The following is a 21272-nucleotide window of genomic DNA, read 5'->3' on the forward strand; positions in this document are numbered from 1 at the left end:
CTACTGGGAACTAAATGAATTCACAAAGAAACAGTGTTTCAGTTCGTTAAAACGTTGCTCTATCTTGAATAACAAGCTTATTACATGCGAACCCTATTGGGAACTTACTGAATTCACCATGATACTTAGATTCCGTTCCTTAAAATGTTGCTCTATATTGTAAAGCAAACTCATACAAGCATGTCCCATTGGGAAATCACTGAATTCGCCTAGAAATTTTAATTCCATTCGTGAAAATTTTTTTGTATCCCGAACAGTCCACTTATTACTACTGCGGCCTATTGGGAACTAACCGAATTCACCATGTTACGCAGATTCGGCTCACCAAGTTTTGATAAATCTGTAAAAGAACATATATTACAAGAGTCTGCTACTGGGAACTAACTGATTTCATAAAGAAACAGTGTTTCAGTTCGTTAATACGTTGCTCTATCTTGAGTAACAAGCTTATTACTTGCGAATCCTATTGGGAACCTACTGATCAACATGATACTTAGATTCCGTTCCTTAAAATGTTGCTCTATATTGAAAAGCAAACTCATACATGCGTGTCCCATTGGGAAATCCCTGAGTTCGCCTAGATTTTGATTCCATTCCTGAAAAATTTTCTATATCCCGATTTGTCCACTTATTACTACTGCGGCCTATTGGGAACTAACCGAATTCACCATGTTACTCAGCTTCAGTTCACCAAATTTTGATAAATCTTTAAAAGTACACATATTACTAGAGCAGGCTACTGGGAACTAAATGAATTCACAAAGAAACAGTGTTTCAGTTCGTTAAAACGTTGCTCTATCTTGAGTAACAAGCTTATTACATGCGAATCCTATTGGGAACCTACTGAAATCACCATGATACTTAGATTCCGTTCCTTAAAATGTTGCTCTATATTGTAAAGCAAACTCATACAAGCATGGCCCATTGGTCACTCACTGAATTCGCCTAGAAATTTTGATTCCATTCGTGAAAATTTTCCTATATCCGGAAGAGTCCACTTATTACTACTGCGGCCTATAGGGAACTAAATGAATTTACCGATTTACTCAGATACGTCTCAGGAAATTTTCATAAATCTTTAAGAGTACACATATTACAAGAGCCTGCTACTGGGAACTAACTGAATTCACAAAGAAACAGTGTTTCAGTTCCTTAAAACTTTGCTCTATCTTGAATAACAAGCTTATTACAAGCGAATCCTACTGGGAATCTACTGAATTCACCATGATATTAGATTCCGTTCCTTAAAATGTTGCTCTATATTGTAAAGCAAACTCATACAAGCATGTCCCATTGGGAACTCACTGAATTCGCCTAGAAATTTTGATACCATTCGTGAAAATTTTTCTATATCCCGAACAGTCCACTCATTACTACTGCGGCCTATTGGGAACTAACCGAATTCACCATGTTACTCAGCTTCGGCTCACAAAATTTTGATAAATCTTTAAAAGTACACACATTACAAGAGCAGGCTACTGGGAACTAAATGAATTCACAAAGAAACAGTGCTTCAGTTCCTTAAAACGTTGCTCTATCTTGAATAACAAGCTTATTACATGCGAACCCTATTGGGCACCTACTTAATTCACCATGATACTTAGACTCCGTTCCTTAAAATGTTGCTCTATATTGAAAAGCAAACTCATACAAGCGTGTCCCATTGGGAAATCACTGAGTTCGCCTAGAAATTTTGATTCCATTCCTGAAAAATTTTCTATATCCCGAATAGTCCACTTTTTACTACTACGGCCTATTGGGAACTAACCGAAATCACCATGTTACTCAGCTTCGGTTCACCAAATTTTGATAAATCTTTAAAAGTACACATATTACTAGAGCTGGCTACTGGGAACTAAATGAATTCACAAAGAAACAGTGTTTCAGTTCGTTAAAACGTTGCTCTATCTTGAATAACAAGCTTATTACATGCGAACCCTATTGGGAACTTACTGAATTCACCATGATACTTAGATTCCGTTCCTTAAAATGTTGCTCTATATTGTAAAGCAAACTCATACAAGCATGTCCCATTGGGAAATCACTGAATTCGCCTAGAAATTTTAATTCCATTCGTGAAAATTTTTTTGTATCCCGAACAGTCCACTTATTACTACTGCGGCCTATTGGGAACTAACCGAATTCACCATGTTACGCAGATTCGGCTCACCAAGTTTTGATAAATCTGTAAAAGTACATATATTACAAGAGTCTGCTACTGGGAACTAACTGATTTCATAAAGAAACAGTGTTTCAGTTCGTTAATACGTTGCTCTATCTTGAGTAACAAGCTTATTACTTGCGAATCCTATTGGGAACCTACTGATCAACATGATACTTAGATTCCGTTCCTTAAAATGTTGCTCTATATTGAAAAGCAAACTCATACATGCGTGTCCCATTGGGAAATCCCTGAGTTCGCCTAGATTTTGATTCCATTCCTGAAAAATTTTCTATATCCCGATTTGTCCACTTATTACTACTGCGGCCTATTGGGAACTAACCGAATTCACCATGTTACTCAGCTTCAGTTCACCAAATTTTGATAAATCTTTAAAAGTACACATATTACTAGAGCAGGCTACTGGGAACTAAATGAATTCACAAAGAAACAGTGTTTCAGTTCGTTAAAACGTTGCTCTATCTTGAGTAACAAGCTTATTACATGCGAATCCTATTGGGAACCTACTGAAATCACCATGATACTTAGATTCCGTTCCTTAAAATGTTGCTCTATATTGTAAAGCAAACTCATACAAGCATGGCCCATTGGTCACTCACTGAATTCGCCTAGAAATTTTGATTCCATTCGTGAAAATTTTCCTATATCCGGAAGAGTCCACTTATTACTACTGCGGCCTATAGGGAACTAAATGAATTTACCGATTTACTCAGATACGTCTCAGGAAATTTTCATAAATCTTTAAGAGTACACATATTACAAGAGCCTGCTACTGGGAACTAACTGAATTCACAAAGAAACAGTGTTTCAGTTCCTTAAAACTTTGCTCTATCTTGAATAACAAGCTTATTACAAGCGAATCCTACTGGGAATCTACTGAATTCACCATGATATTAGATTCCGTTCCTTAAAATGTTGCTCTATATTGTAAAGCAAACTCATACAAGCATGTCCCATTGGGAACTCACTGAATTCGCCTAGAAATTTTGATACCATTCGTGAAAATTTTTCTATATCCCGAACAGTCCACTCATTACTACTGCGGCCTATTGGGAACTAACCGAATTCACCATGTTACTCAGCTTCGGCTCACAAAATTTTGATAAATCTTTAAAAGTACACACATTACAAGAGCAGGCTACTGGGAACTAAATGAATTCACAAAGAAACAGTGCTTCAGTTCCTTAAAACGTTGCTCTATCTTGAATAACAAGCTTATTACATGCGAACCCTATTGGGCACCTACTTAATTCACCATGATACTTAGACTCCGTTCCTTAAAATGTTGCTCTATATTGAAAAGCAAACTCATACAAGCGTGTCCCATTGGGAAATCACTGAGTTCGCCTAGAAATTTTGATTCCATTCCTGAAAAATTTTCTATATCCCGAATAGTCCACTTTTTACTACTACGGCCTATTGGGAACTAACCGAAATCACCATGTTACTCAGCTTCGGTTCACCAAATTTTGATAAATCTTTAAAAGTACACATATTACTAGAGCTGGCTACTGGGAACTAAATGAATTCACAAAGAAACAGTGTTTCAGTTCGTTAAAACGTTGCTCTATCTTGAATAACAAGCTTATTACATGCGAACCCTATTGGGAACTTACTGAATTCACCATGATACTTAGATTCCGTTCCTTAAAATGTTGCTCTATATTGTAAAGCAAACTCATACAAGCATGTCCCATTGGGAAATCACTGAATTCGCCTAGAAATTTTAATTCCATTCGTGAAAATTTTTTTGTATCCCGAACAGTCCACTTATTACTACTGCGGCCTATTGGGAACTAACCGAATTCACCATGTTACGCAGATTCGGCTCACCAAGTTTTGATAAATCTGTAAAAGTACATATATTACAAGAGTCTGCTACTGGGAACTAACTGATTTCATAAAGAAACAGTGTTTCAGTTCGTTAATACGTTGCTCTATCTTGAGTAACAAGCTTATTACTTGCGAATCCTATTGGGAACCTACTGATCAACATGATACTTAGATTCCGTTCCTTAAAATGTTGCTCTATATTGAAAAGCAAACTCATACATGCGTGTCCCATTGGGAAATCCCTGAGTTCGCCTAGATTTTGATTCCATTCCTGAAAAATTTTCTATATCCCGATTTGTCCACTTATTACTACTGCGGCCTATTGGGAACTAACCGAATTCACCATGTTACTCAGCTTCAGTTCACCAAATTTTGATAAATCTTTAAAAGTACACATATTACTAGAGCAGGCTACTGGGAACTAAATGAATTCACAAAGAAACAGTGTTTCAGTTCGTTAAAACGTTGCTCTATCTTGAGTAACAAGCTTATTACATGCGAATCCTATTGGGAACCTACTGAAATCACCATGATACTTAGATTCCGTTCCTTAAAATGTTGCTCTATATTGTAAAGCAAACTCATACAAGCATGGCCCATTGGTCACTCACTGAATTCGCCTAGAAATTTTGATTCCATTCGTGAAAATTTTCCTATATCCGGAAGAGTCCACTTATTACTACTGCGGCCTATAGGGAACTAAATGAATTTACCGATTTACTCAGATACGTCTCAGGAAATTTTCATAAATCTTTAAGAGTACACATATTACAAGAGCCTGCTACTGGGAACTAACTGAATTCACAAAGAAACAGTGTTTCAGTTCCTTAAAACTTTGCTCTATCTTGAATAACAAGCTTATTACAAGCGAATCCTACTGGGAATCTACTGAATTCACCATGATATTAGATTCCGTTCCTTAAAATGTTGCTCTATATTGTAAAGCAAACTCATACAAGCATGTCCCATTGGGAACTCACTGAATTCGCCTAGAAATTTTGATACCATTCGTGAAAATTTTTCTATATCCCGAACAGTCCACTCATTACTACTGCGGCCTATTGGGAACTAACCGAATTCACCATGTTACTCAGCTTCGGCTCACAAAATTTTGATAAATCTTTAAAAGTACACACATTACAAGAGCAGGCTACTGGGAACTAAATGAATTCACAAAGAAACAGTGCTTCAGTTCCTTAAAACGTTGCTCTATCTTGAATAACAAGCTTATTACATGCGAACCCTATTGGGCACCTACTTAATTCACCATGATACTTAGACTCCGTTCCTTAAAATGTTGCTCTATATTGAAAAGCAAACTCATACAAGCGTGTCCCATTGGGAAATCACTGAGTTCGCCTAGAAATTTTGATTCCATTCCTGAAAAATTTTCTATATCCCGAATAGTCCACTTTTTACTACTACGGCCTATTGGGAACTAACCGAAATCACCATGTTACTCAGCTTCGGTTCACCAAATTTTGATAAATCTTTAAAAGTACACATATTACTAGAGCTGGCTACTGGGAACTAAATGAATTCACAAAGAAACAGTGTTTCAGTTCGTTAAAACGTTGCTCTATCTTGAATAACAAGCTTATTACATGCGAACCCTATTGGGAACTTACTGAATTCACCATGATACTTAGATTCCGTTCCTTAAAATGTTGCTCTATATTGTAAAGCAAACTCATACAAGCATGTCCCATTGGGAAATCACTGAATTCGCCTAGAAATTTTAATTCCATTCGTGAAAATTTTTTTGTATCCCGAACAGTCCACTTATTACTACTGCGGCCTATTGGGAACTAACCGAATTCACCATGTTACGCAGATTCGGCTCACCAAGTTTTGATAAATCTGTAAAAGTACATATATTACAAGAGTCTGCTACTGGGAACTAACTGATTTCATAAAGAAACAGTGTTTCAGTTCGTTAATACGTTGCTCTATCTTGAGTAACAAGCTTATTACTTGCGAATCCTATTGGGAACCTACTGATCAACATGATACTTAGATTCCGTTCCTTAAAATGTTGCTCTATATTGAAAAGCAAACTCATACATGCGTGTCCCATTGGGAAATCCCTGAGTTCGCCTAGATTTTGATTCCATTCCTGAAAAATTTTCTATATCCCGATTTGTCCACTTATTACTACTGCGGCCTATTGGGAACTAACCGAATTCACCATGTTACTCAGCTTCAGTTCACCAAATTTTGATAAATCTTTAAAAGTACACATATTACTAGAGCAGGCTACTGGGAACTAAATGAATTCACAAAGAAACAGTGTTTCAGTTCGTTAAAACGTTGCTCTATCTTGAGTAACAAGCTTATTACATGCGAATCCTATTGGGAACCTACTGAAATCACCATGATACTTAGATTCCGTTCCTTAAAATGTTGCTCTATATTGTAAAGCAAACTCATACAAGCATGGCCCATTGGTCACTCACTGAATTCGCCTAGAAATTTTGATTCCATTCGTGAAAATTTTCCTATATCCGGAAGAGTCCACTTATTACTACTGCGGCCTATAGGGAACTAAATGAATTTACCGATTTACTCAGATACGTCTCAGGAAATTTTCATAAATCTTTAAGAGTACACATATTACAAGAGCCTGCTACTGGGAACTAACTGAATTCACAAAGAAACAGTGTTTCAGTTCCTTAAAACTTTGCTCTATCTTGAATAACAAGCTTATTACAAGCGAATCCTACTGGGAATCTACTGAATTCACCATGATATTAGATTCCGTTCCTTAAAATGTTGCTCTATATTGTAAAGCAAACTCATACAAGCATGTCCCATTGGGAACTCACTGAATTCGCCTAGAAATTTTGATACCATTCGTGAAAATTTTTCTATATCCCGAACAGTCCACTCATTACTACTGCGGCCTATTGGGAACTAACCGAATTCACCATGTTACTCAGCTTCGGCTCACAAAATTTTGATAAATCTTTAAAAGTACACACATTACAAGAGCAGGCTACTGGGAACTAAATGAATTCACAAAGAAACAGTGCTTCAGTTCCTTAAAACGTTGCTCTATCTTGAATAACAAGCTTATTACATGCGAACCCTATTGGGCACCTACTTAATTCACCATGATACTTAGACTCCGTTCCTTAAAATGTTGCTCTATATTGAAAAGCAAACTCATACAAGCGTGTCCCATTGGGAAATCACTGAGTTCGCCTAGAAATTTTGATTCCATTCCTGAAAAATTTTCTATATCCCGAATAGTCCACTTTTTACTACTACGGCCTATTGGGAACTAACCGAAATCACCATGTTACTCAGCTTCGGTTCACCAAATTTTGATAAATCTTTAAAAGTACACATATTACTAGAGCTGGCTACTGGGAACTAAATGAATTCACAAAGAAACAGTGTTTCAGTTCGTTAAAACGTTGCTCTATCTTGAATAACAAGCTTATTACATGCGAACCCTATTGGGAACTTACTGAATTCACCATGATACTTAGATTCCGTTCCTTAAAATGTTGCTCTATATTGTAAAGCAAACTCATACAAGCATGTCCCATTGGGAAATCACTGAATTCGCCTAGAAATTTTAATTCCATTCGTGAAAATTTTTTTGTATCCCGAACAGTCCACTTATTACTACTGCGGCCTATTGGGAACTAACCGAATTCACCATGTTACGCAGATTCGGCTCACCAAGTTTTGATAAATCTGTAAAAGTACATATATTACAAGAGTCTGCTACTGGGAACTAACTGATTTCATAAAGAAACAGTGTTTCAGTTCGTTAATACGTTGCTCTATCTTGAGTAACAAGCTTATTACTTGCGAATCCTATTGGGAACCTACTGATCAACATGATACTTAGATTCCGTTCCTTAAAATGTTGCTCTATTTTGAAAAGCAAACTCATACATGCGTGTCCCATTGGGAAATCCCTGAGTTCGCCTAGATTTTGATTCCATTCCTGAAAAATTTTCTATATCCCGATTTGTCCACTTATTACTACTGCGGCCTATTGGGAACTAACCGAATTCACCATGTTACTCAGCTTCAGTTCACCAAATTTTGATAAATCTTTAAAAGTACACATATTACTAGAGCAGGCTACTGGGAACTAAATGAATTCACAAAGAAACAGTGTTTCAGTTCGTTAAAACGTTGCTCTATCTTGAGTAACAAGCTTATTACATGCGAATCCTATTGGGAACCTACTGAAATCACCATGATACTTAGATTCCGTTCCTTAAAATGTTGCTCTATATTGTAAAGCAAACTCATACAAGCATGGCCCATTGGTCACTCACTGAATTCGCCTAGAAATTTTGATTCCATTCGTGAAAATTTTCCTATATCCGGAAGAGTCCACTTATTACTACTGCGGCCTATAGGGAACTAAATGAATTTACCGATTTACTCAGATACGTCTCAGGAAATTTTCATAAATCTTTAAGAGTACACATATTACAAGAGCCTGCTACTGGGAACTAACTGAATTCACAAAGAAACAGTGTTTCAGTTCCTTAAAACTTTGCTCTATCTTGAATAACAAGCTTATTACAAGCGAATCCTACTGGGAATCTACTGAATTCACCATGATATTAGATTCCGTTCCTTAAAATGTTGCTCTATATTGTAAAGCAAACTCATACAAGCATGTCCCATTGGGAACTCACTGAATTCGCCTAGAAATTTTGATACCATTCGTGAAAATTTTTCTATATCCCGAACAGTCCACTCATTACTACTGCGGCCTATTGGGAACTAACCGAATTCACCATGTTACTCAGCTTCGGCTCACAAAATTTTGATAAATCTTTAAAAGTACACACATTACAAGAGCAGGCTACTGGGAACTAAATGAATTCACAAAGAAACAGTGCTTCAGTTCCTTAAAACGTTGCTCTATCTTGAATAACAAGCTTATTACATGCGAACCCTATTGGGCACCTACTTAATTCACCATGATACTTAGATTCCGTTCCTTTAAATGTTGCTCTATATTGAAAAGCAAACTCATACAAGCATGTCCCATTGGGAACTCACTGAATTCGTCTAGAAATTTTGATTCCATTCGTGAAAATTATTCTATATCCCGAACAGTCCACTTATTACTACTGCGGCCTATCGGGAACTAAACGAATTTACCGATTTGCTCAGATACGGTCAGGAAGTTTTGATAAATCTTTAAAAGTACATATATTACAAGAATCTGCTACTGGGAACTAACTGATTTCACAAAGAAACAGTGTTTCAGTTCGTTAAAACGTTGCCTATCTGAATTACAAGCTTATTACATGCGAATCCTATTGGGCACCTACTGAATTCACCATGATACTTAGATTCCGTTCCTTAAAATGTTGCTCTATATTGAAAAGCAAACTCATACAAGCGTGTCCCATTGGGAAATCACTGAATTCGCCTAGAAATTTTAATTCCATTCGTGAAAATTTTTCTGTATCCCGAACAGTCCACTTATTACTACTGCGGCCTATTGGGAACTAACCGAATTCACCATGTTACTCAGATTCGGCTCACAAAATTTTGATAAATCTGTCAAAGTACACATATTATAAGAGCCTGCTACTGGGAACTAACTGAATTCACAAGGAAACAGTGTTTCACTTCGTTAAAATGTTGCTCTATCTTGAATAACATGCTTATTACATGTGACTCCTACTGGGAACCAACTGAATTCACCATGATACTTAGATTCCGTTCCTTAAAATGTTGCTCTATATTGAAAAGCAAACTCATACAAGCATGTCCCATTGGGAAATCACTGAATTCGCCTAGAAATTTTGATTCCATTCGTGAAAATTTTTCTATATCCCGAACAGTCCACTTATTACTACTGCGGCATATTGGGAACTAACCGATTTCACCATATTACTCAGATTGGGCTCACCAAATTTTGAAAAATCTTTAAAATACATTTATTACAAGAGCAGGTTACTGGGAACTAACTGAATTCACTAAGAAACAGTGTTTCAGTTCGTTAAAACATTGTTCTATCTTGAATAACAAGCTTATTACATGCGAATCCTTTGGGCAACTACTGAATTCACCATGATACTTAGATTCCGATCCTTAAAATGTTGCTCTTTATTGAAAAGCAAACTCATACAAGCATGGCCCATTGGTCACTCACTGAATTCGCCTAGAAATTTTGATTCCCTTCGTGAAAATTTTCCTATATCCGGAAGAGTCCACTCCTTACTACTGCGGCCTATAGGGAACTAAATGAATTTACCGATTTACTCAGATACGTCTCAGGAAATTTTGATAAATCTTTAAGAGTACACATATTACAAGAGCCTGCTACTGGGAACTAACTGAATTCACAAAGAAACAGTGTTTCTGTTCGTTAAAACGTTGCTCTATCTTGAATAACAAGCTTATTACATGCGAATCCTATTGGGAACCTACTTAATTCACCAGGCTACTTAGATTCTGTTCCTTAAAATGTTGCTCTATATTGAAAAGCGATCTCATACAAGCATGTCCCATTGGGAACTCACTGAATTCGCCTAGAAATTTTGATTCCATTCGTGAAAATTTTTCTATATCCCGAACAGTCCACTTATTACTATTGCGGCCTATTGGGAACTAACCGAATTCACCATGTTACTCAGCTTCGGTTCACCAAATTTTGATAAATCTTTAAAAGTACACATATTACAAGAGCTGGCTACTGGGAACTAACTGAATTCACAAAGAAACAGTGTTTCAGTTCGTTAAAACGTTGCTCTATCTTGAATAATAAGCTTAATACGTGTGAATCCTATTGGAAACCTGCTGAATTCACCATGATACTTAGATTCCGTTCCTTAAAATGTTTATATTTTATATATACATATGTTATATATTTCTATATATATTTTATATTATATACAAATTCCGTGGTTTGTCTACTCATTCCTTTAGTGACATACTCTGCAGAGCACAGCTCTCTTTTCAATAAACTCCAGCTTAATAATTCTTGTAAAAATCTTGCCTTAGTGTTATACAGCTGAAAGGTCATCAGCTATCGAAGGGCATGGCTTTCTCTTTTTGCTTCTTAGAGCCTTATAGTTGGTCTGAGTTAATTTCTCTGATGGTTATAACAAAATCTGTATCTCGGTTTCTCTATTCGTACATGGAAGTCCAGTTGTTGCAGCACCATTAGCTAAAATCATGGTCTTCACTCTATCCCACTGCTTATGCCTCTGTCAGTTATTGGCTAATTTATACGGATACCGATATATATATATATATATTATATATCTATATGTATTTTATATATACAAATGTTATATATTGAAAAGCACACTCATACAAGCTTGTCCCATTGGGAACACACTGAATTCGCCTAGAAATTTTGATTCCATTCGTGACAAATTATCTATATCCCGAGGAGACCACTTATTACTACTGCGGCCTATTGGGAACTAACAGAATTCACCAAGTTACTCAGATTCGGCTCAGGAAATTTTAATAAATCTTTAAAAGTACACATATTAAAAGAGCCTGCCACTGGGAACTAACTGTATTCACAAAGAAACAGTGTTTCAGTTCGTTTAAACGTTGTTCTATCTTGAATAACAAGCTTATTACATGCGAATCCTATTGGGAACTACTGAATTCACCATGATACTTAGATTCCGTTCCTTAAAATGTTGCTCTGTATTGAAAAGCAAACTCATACAAGCATGTCAAATTGGGAACTCACTGAATTTGCCTAGAAATTTTGATTCCATTCGTGAAAATTTTTCTATATCCCGAACAGTCCACTTATTAACACTCTGGCCTATTGGGAACTAACAGAATTCACCACATTACTCAGATTCGGCTCACCAAATTTTGATAAATCTTTAAAAGTACACATATTACAAGAGCAGGCTACTGGGAACTAACTGAATTCACAAAGAAACAGTGCTTCACTTCGTTAAAACGTTGCTCTATATTGAATAACAAGCTTATTACATGTGAATCCTATTGGGAACCTACTGAATACACCATGATACTTAGATTCCGTTCCTTAAAAAGTTGCTCTATATTGAAAAGCAAACTCATACAAGCATGTCCCATTGGGACCTCACTGAATTCGCCTAGAAATTTTGATTCCATTCTTGAAAATTTTCCTATATCCCGAACAGTCCACTTATTACTACTGCGGCCTAAGGGAACTAAACGAATTTACCGATATACTCAGATACGGCTCAGGAAATTTTGATAAATCTTTAAAAGTACACATATTACAAGAGTCTGATACTGGTAAATAACTCAATTCACAAAGAAACAGTGTTTCAGTTCGTTAAAACGTTGCTCTATCTTGAATAACAAGCTTAATACGTGCGAATCCTATTGGAAACCTGCTGAATTCACCATGATACTTGGATTCCGTTCCTTAAAATGTTTATATTTTATATATACAAATGTTATATATTTCTATATATATTTTATATTATATACAAATTCTGTGGTTTGTCTACTCATTCCTTTAGTGACATACTCTACAGAGCACAGCTCTTATTTCAATAAACTCCAGCTTAATAATTCTTTTACAAATCTTGCCTTCGTGTTATACAGCTGAAAAGTCATCAGCTATCGAAGGTCATGGCTTTCTCTTTTTGCTACTTAGAGCCTTATAGTTGGTCTGAGTAAACTTCTGTGATGGTTATAACCAAATCTGTATCTCGGTTTCTCTATTCGTACATGGATGTCCAGTTGTTGCAGCACCATTAGCTAAAATCATGGTCTTCACTCTATCCCACTGCTTATGCCTCTGTCAGTCATTGGCTAATTAATACGGATACCGATATATATATTATACATCTATATGTATTTTATATATACAAATATTATATATTGAAAAGCACACTCATACAAGCTTGTCCCATTGGGAACCCACTGAATTCACCTAGAAATTTTGATTCCATTCGTGACAAATTATCTATATCCCGAGGAGTCCACCTATAACTACTGCGGCCTATTGGGAACTAACCGAATTCAACAAGTTACTCAGATTCGGCTCAGGAAATTTTGATAAATCTTTACAAGTACATATATTACAGGAGCGTGCTACTGGGAACTAAGGGAATTCACAAAGAAACAGTGTTTCAGTACGTTAAAACCTTGCTCTATGTTGAATAACAAGCTTATTACATGCAAATCCTATTGGGAACCTACTGAATTCACCATGATACTTAGATTCCGTTCCTTAAAATGTTGCTCTACATTGAAAAGCAAACTCATACAAGCATGTCCCATTGGGAAATCACTGAATTCGCCTAGAAATTTTAATTCCATTCGTGAAAATTTTTTTGTATCCCGAACAGTCCACTTATTACTACTGCGGCCTATTGGGAACTAACCGAATTCACCATGTTACGCAGATTCGGCTCACCAAGTTTTGATAAATCTGTAAAAGTACACATATTATAAGAGCCTGCTACTGGGAACTAACTGAATTCACAAGGAAACAGTGTTTCAGTTCGTTAAAACATTGCTCTATCTTGAATAACAAGCTTATTACAAGCGAATCCTACTGGGAATCTACTGAATTCACCATGATACTTAGATTCCGTTCCTTAAAATTTTGCTCTATAATGAAAAGCAAACTCATACAAGCGTGTCTCATTGGGAAATCACTGAGTTCGCCTAGAAATTTTGATTCCATTCGTGAAAAACTTTCTATCCCGACCAGTCCACTTATTACTACTGCGGCCTATTGGGAACTAAACGAATTTAACGATTTACTCAGATACGTCTCAGGAAATTTTGATAAATCTTTAAGAGTACACATATTACAAGAGCCTGCTACTGGGAACTAACTGAATTCACAAAGAAACAGTGTTTCAGTTCGTTAAAACGTTGCTCTATCTTGAATAACAAGCTTATTACATGCGAACCCTATTGGGAACCTACTGAATTCACCATGATACTTAGACTCCGTTCCTTAAAATGTTGCTCTATATTGAAAAGCAAACTCATACAAGCGTGTCCCATTGGGAAATCACTGAGTTCGCCTAGAAATTTTGATTCCATTCCTGAAAAATTTTCTATATCCCGAATAGTCCACTTTTTACTACTACGGCCTATTGGGAACTAACCGAAATCACCATGTTACTCAGCTTCGGTTCACCAAATTTTGATAAATCTTTAAAAGTACACATATTACTAGAGCTGGCTACTGGGAACTAAATGAATTCACAAAGAAACAGTGTTTCAGTTCGTTAAAACGTTGCTCTATCTTGAATAACAAGCTTATTACATGCGAACCCTATTGGGAACTTACTGAATTCACCATGATACTTAGATTCCGTTCCTTAAAATGTTGCTCTATATTGTAAAGCAAACTCATACAAGCATGTCCCATTGGGAAATCACTGAATTCGCCTAGAAATTTTAATTCCATTCGTGAAAATTTTTTTGTATCCCGAACAGTCCACTTATTACTACTGCGGCCTATTGGGAACTAACCGAATTCACCATGTTACGCAGATTCGGCTCACCAAGTTTTGATAAATCTGTAAAAGTACATATATTACAAGAGTCTGCTACTGGGAACTAACTGATTTCATAAAGAAACAGTGTTTCAGTTCGTTAATACGTTGCTCTATCTTGAGTAACAAGCTTATTACTTGCGAATCCTATTGGGAACCTACTGATCAACATGATACTTAGATTCCGTTCCTTAAAATGTTGCTCTATATTGAAAAGCAAACTCATACATGCGTGTCCCATTGGGAAATCCCTGAGTTCGCCTAGATTTTGATTCCATTCCTGAAAAATTTTCTATATCCCGATTTGTCCACTTATTACTACTGCGGCCTATTGGGAACTAACCGAATTCACCATGTTACTCAGCTTCAGTTCACCAAATTTTGATAAATCTTTAAAAGTACACATATTACTAGAGCAGGCTACTGGGAACTAAATGAATTCACAAAGAAACAGTGTTTCAGTTCGTTAAAACGTTGCTCTATCTTGAGTAACAAGCTTATTACATGCGAATCCTATTGGGAACCTACTGAAATCACCATGATACTTAGATTCCGTTCCTTAAAATGTTGCTCTATATTGTAAAGCAAACTCATAGAAGCATGGCCCATTGGTCACTCACTGAATTCGCCTAGAAATTTTGATTCCATTCGTGAAAATTTTCCTATATCCGGAAGAGTCCACTTATTACTACTGCGGCCTATAGGGAACTAAATGAATTTACCGATTTACTCAGATACGTCTCAGGAAATTTTCATAAATCTTTAAGAGTACACATATTACAAGAGCCTGCTACTGGGAACTAACTGAATTCACAAAGAAACAGTGTTTCAGTTCCTTAAAACTTTGCTCTATCTTGAATAACAAGCTTATTACAAGCGAATCCTACTGGGAATCTACTGAATTCACCATGATATTAGATTCCGTTCCTTAAAATGTTGCTCTATATTGTAAAGCAAACTCATACAAGCATGTCCCATTGGGAACTCACTGAATTCGCCTAGAAATTTTGATACCATTCGTGAAAATATTTCTATATCCCGAACAGTCCACTCATTACTACTGCGGCCTATTGGGAACTAACCGAATTCACCATGTTACTCAGCTTCGGCTCACAAAATTTTGATAAATCTTTAAAAGTACACACATTACAAGAGCAGGCTACTGGGAACTAAATGAATTCACAAAGAAACAGTGCTTCAGTTCCTTAAAACGTTGCTCTATCTTGAATAACAAGCTTATTACATGCGAACCCTATTGGGCACCTACTTAATTCACCATGATACTTAGATTCCGTTCCTTTAAATGTTGCTCTATATTGAAAAGCAAACTCATACAAGCGTGTCCCATTGGGAACTCACTGAATTCGTCTAGAAATTTTGATTCCATTCGTGAAAATTATTCTATATCCCGAACAGTCCACTTATTACTACTGCGGCCTATCGGGAACTAAACGAATTTACCGATTTGCTCAGATACGGTCAGGAAGTTTTGATAAATCTTTAAAAGTACATATATTACAAGAATCTGCTACTGGGAACTAACTGATTTCACAAAAAACAGTGTTTCAGTTCGTTAAAACGTTGCCTATCTGAATTACAAGCTTATTACATGCGAATCCTATTGGGCACCTACTGAATTCACCATGATACTTAGATTCCGTTCCTTAAAATGTTGCTCTATATTGAAAAGCAAACTCATACAAGCGTGTCCCATTGGGAAATCACTGAATTCGCCTAGAAATTATAATTCCATTCGTGAAAATTTTTCTGTATCCCGAACAGTCCACTTAATACTACTGCGGCCTATTGGGAACTAACCGAATTCACCATGTTATTCAGATTCGGCTCACCAAGTTTTGATAAATCTGTCAAAGTACACATATTATAAGAGCCTGCTACTGGGAACTAACTGAATTCACAAGGAAACAGTGTTTCACTTCGTTAAAATGTTGCTCTATCTTGAATAACATGCTTATTACATGTGACTCCTACTGGGAACCAACTGAATTCACCATGATACTTAGATTCCGTTCCTTAAAATGATGCTCTATATTGAAAAGCAAACTCATACAAGCATGTCCCATTGGGAAATCACTGAATTCGCCTAGTAATTTTGATTCCATTCGTGAAAATTATTCTATATCCCGAAGAGTCCACTTATTACTACTGCGGCCTATCGGGAACTAAACGAATTTACCGATTTACTGAGATACGGCTCAGGAAGTTTTGATAAATCTTTAAAAGTACATATATTACAAGAGTCTGCTACTGGGAACTAACTGATTTCATAAAGAAACAGTGTTTCAGTTCGTTAATACGTTGCTCTATCTTGAGTAACAAGCTTATTACATGCGAATCCTATTGGGAACCTACTGATCACCATGATACTTAGATTCCGTTCCTTAAAATGTTGCTCTATATTGAAAAGCAAACTCATACATGCGTGTCCCATTCGGAAATCCCTGAGTTCGCCTAGAAATTTTGATTCCATTCCTGAAAAATTTTCTATATCCCGATTTGTCCACTTATTACTACTGCGGCCTATTGGGAACTAACCGAATTCACCATGTTACTCAGCTTCAGTTCACCAAATTTTGATAAATCTTTAAAAGTACACATATTACTAGAGCAGGCTACTGGGAACTAAATGAATTCACAAAGAAGCAGTGTTTCAGTTCGTTAAAACGTTGCTCTATCTTGAGTAACAAGCCTATTACATGCGAATCCTATTGGGAACCTACTGAAATCACCATGATACTTAGATTCCGTTCCTTTAAATGTTGCTCTATATTGAAATGCAAACTCATACAAGCATGTCCCATTGGAAATCACTGAATTCGCCTTGAAATTTTGATTCCATTCGTGAAAATTTTTCTATATACCGAAAAGTCCACTTATTATTACTGCGGCCTATTGGGAACTAAACGAATTTACCGATTTACACAGATACGTCTCAGGAAATTTTGATAAGTCTTTAAGAGTACACATATTACAAGAGCCTGCTACTGGGAACTAACTGAATTCACAAAGAAACAGTGTTTCAGTTCGTTAAAACTTTGCTCTATCTTGAATAACAAGCTTATTACAAGCGAATCCTATTGGAAAACTACTGAATTCACCATGATACTTAGATTCCGTTCCTTTAAATGTTGCTCTATATTGAAAAGCAAACTCATACAAACGTGTCCCATTGGGAAATCACTGAGTTCGCCTAGAAATTTTGATTCCATTCGTGAAAATTTTCTATATCCCGAACAGTCCACTTATTACTACTGCGGCCTATTGGGAACCAACCGAATTCACTATGTTACGCAGCTTCGGTTCAACAAATTTTGATAAATCTTTAAAAGTACACATATTACAAGAGCAGGCTACTGGGAACTAACTGAATTCACAAAGAAACAGTGTTTCAGTTCGTTAAAACGTTGCTCTATCTTGAATAACAAGCTTATTACATGCGAACCCTATTGGGAACTTACTGAATTCACCATGATACTTAGATTCTGTTCCTTAAAATGTTGGTCTATATTGTAAAGCAAACTCATACAAGCATGTCCGATTGGGAAATCACTGAATTCGCCTAGAAATTTTTATTCCATTCGTGAAAATTATTCTATATCCCGAAGAGTCCACTTATTACTACTGCGGCATACGGGGAACTAAACGAATTTACCGATTTACTCAGATACGGCTTAGATAGTTTTGATAAATCTTTAAAAGTACATATATTACAAAAGTCTGCTACTGGGAACTAACTGATTTCACAAAGAAACAGTGTTTCAGTTCGTTAATATGTTGCTCTATCTTGAGTAACAAGCTTATTACATGCGAATCCTATTGGGAACCTATTGATCACCATGATACTTAGATTCCGTTCCTTTAAATGTTGCTCTAAATTGAAATGCAAACTCATACAAGCATGTCCCATTGGGAACTCACTGAATTCGCCTTGAAATTTTGATTCCACTCGTGAAAAATTTTCTATATACCGAAAAGTCCACTTATTACTACTGCGGACTATTGGGAACTAAAAGAATTTAACGATTTACTCAGATACGTCTCAGGAAATTTTGATAAATCTTTAAGAGTACACATATTACAAGAGCCTGCTACTGGGAACTAACTGAATTCACAAAGAAACAGTGTTTCAGTTCGTTAAAACGTTGCTCTATCTTGAATTACAAGCTTATTACATGCGAACACTATTGGGAACCGACTGAATTCACCATGATACTTAGATTCCGTTCCTTTAAATATTGCTCTATATTGAAAAGCAAACTCATACAAGCATGTTCCATTGGGAACTCACTGAATTCGCCTAGAAATTTTGATTCCATTCGTGAAAATTATTCTATATCCCGAACAGTCCACTTATTACTACTGCGGCCTATCGGGAACTAAACGAATTTACCGATTTACTCAGATACGGCACGGGATGTTTTGATAAATCTTATAAGTACATATATTACAAGAGTCCGCTACTGGGAACTAACTTATTTCACAAAGAAATAGTGTTTCAGTTCGTTAAAACGTTGCTCTATCTTGAGTAACAAGCTTATTACATGCGAATCCTATTGGGAACCTACTGAAATCACCATGATACTTAGATTCCGTTCCTTAAAATGTTGCTCTATATTGAAAAGCAAACTCATACAAGCGTGTCCCATTGTGAAATCACTGAGTTCGCCTAGAAATTTTGATTATATTCCTGAAAAATTTTCTATATCCCGAATAGTCCACTTATTACTACTGCGGCCTATTGGGAACTAACCGAATTCACCATGTTACTCAGCTTCGGTTCACCAATTTTGATAAATATTTAAAAGTACACATATTACTAGAGCAGGCTACTGGGAACTAAATGAATTCACAAAGACACAGTGTTTCAGTTCGTTAAAACGTTGCTCTATCTTGAATTACAAGCTTATTACATGCGAACACTATTGGGAACCGACTGAATTCACCATGATACTTAGATTCCGTTCCTTAAATTGTTGCTCTATATTGTAAAGCAAACTCAAACAAGCATGTCCCATTGGGAAATCACTGAATTCGCCTAGAAATTTTGATTCCATTCGTGAAAATAATTCTATATCCCGAAGAGTCCACTTATTACTACTGCGGCCTATCGGGAACTAAACGAATTTTCCGATTTACTCAGATACGGCTTAGGACGTTTTGATAAATCTTTAAAAGTACATATAGTACAAGAGTCTGCTACTGAGAACTAACTGATTTCATAAAGAAACAGTGTTTCAGTTCGTTAATACGTTGCTCTATCTTGAGTAACAAGCTTATTACATGCGAATCCTATTGGGAACCTACTGATCACCATGATACTTAGATTCCGTTCCATAAAATGTTGCTCTATATTGAAAAGCAAACTCATACAAGCGTGTCCCATTGGGAAATCACTGAGTTCGCCTAGAAATTTTGATTCCATTCCTGAAAAATTTTCTATATCCCGAATAGTCCACTTTTTACTACTGCGGCCTATTGGGAACTAACCGAATTCACCATGTTACTCAGCTTCAGTTCACCAAATTTTGATAAATCTTTAAAAGTACACATATTACTAGAGCAGGCTACAGGGAACTAAATGAATTCACAAAGAAACAGTGTTTCAGTTCGTTAAAACGTTGCTCTATCTTGAGTAACAAGCTTATTACATGCGAATCCTATTGGGAACCTACTGAAATCACCATGATACTTAGATTCCGTTCCTTTAAATGTTGCTCTATATTGAAATGCAAACTCATACAAGCATGTCCCATTGGAAATCACTGAATTCGCCTTGAAATTTTGATTCCATTCCTGAAAATTTTTCTATATACCGAAAAGTCCACTTATTATTACTGCGGCCTATTGGGAACTAAACGAATTTACCGATTTACACAGATACGTCTCAGGAAATTTTGATAAATCTTTAAGAGTACACATATTACAAGAGCCTGCTACTGGGAACTAACTGAATTCACAAAGAAACAGTGTTTCAGTTCGTTAAAACTTTGCTCTATCTTGAATAACAAGCTTATTACAAGCGAATCCTATTGGAAAACTACTGAATTCACCATGATACTTAGATTCCGTTCCTTTAAATGTTGCTCTATATTGAAAAGCAAACTCATACAAGCGTGTCCCATTGGGAAATCACTGAGTTCGCCTAGAAATTTTGATTCCATTCGTGAAAATTTTCTATATCCCGAACAGTCTACTTATTACTACTGCGGCCTATTGGGAACCAACCGAATTCACTATGTTACGCAGCTTCGGTTCAACAAATTTTGATAAATCTTTAAAAGTACACATATTACAAGAGCAGGCTACTGGGAACTAACTGAATTCACAAAGAAACAGTGTTTCAGTTCGTTAAAACGTTGCTCTATCTTGAATAACAAGCTTATTACATGCGAACCCTATTGGGAACTTACTGAATTCACCATGATACTTAGATTCTGTTCCTTAAAATGTTGCTCTATATTGTAAAGCAAACTCATACAAGCATGTCCGATTGGGAAATCACTGAATTCGCCTAGAAATTTTTGTTCCATTTGTGAAAATTATTCTATATCCCGAAGAGTCCACTTATTACTACTGCGGCCTATCGGGAACTAAACGAATTTACCGATTTACTCAGATACGGCTTAGATAGTTTTGATAAATCTTTAAAAGTACATATATTACAAAAGTCTGCTACTGGGAACTAACTGATTTCACAAAGAAACAGTGTTTCAGTTCGTTAATACGTTGCTCTATCTTGAGTAACAAGCTTATTA

This window comes from Rattus norvegicus, chromosome 9 (genome assembly GCF_021556685.1).
Source record: "Rattus norvegicus strain SHRSP/BbbUtx chromosome 9, alternate assembly SHRSP_T2T, whole genome shotgun sequence".
NCBI classification, from domain to species: domain Eukaryota; kingdom Metazoa; phylum Chordata; class Mammalia; order Rodentia; family Muridae; genus Rattus; species Rattus norvegicus.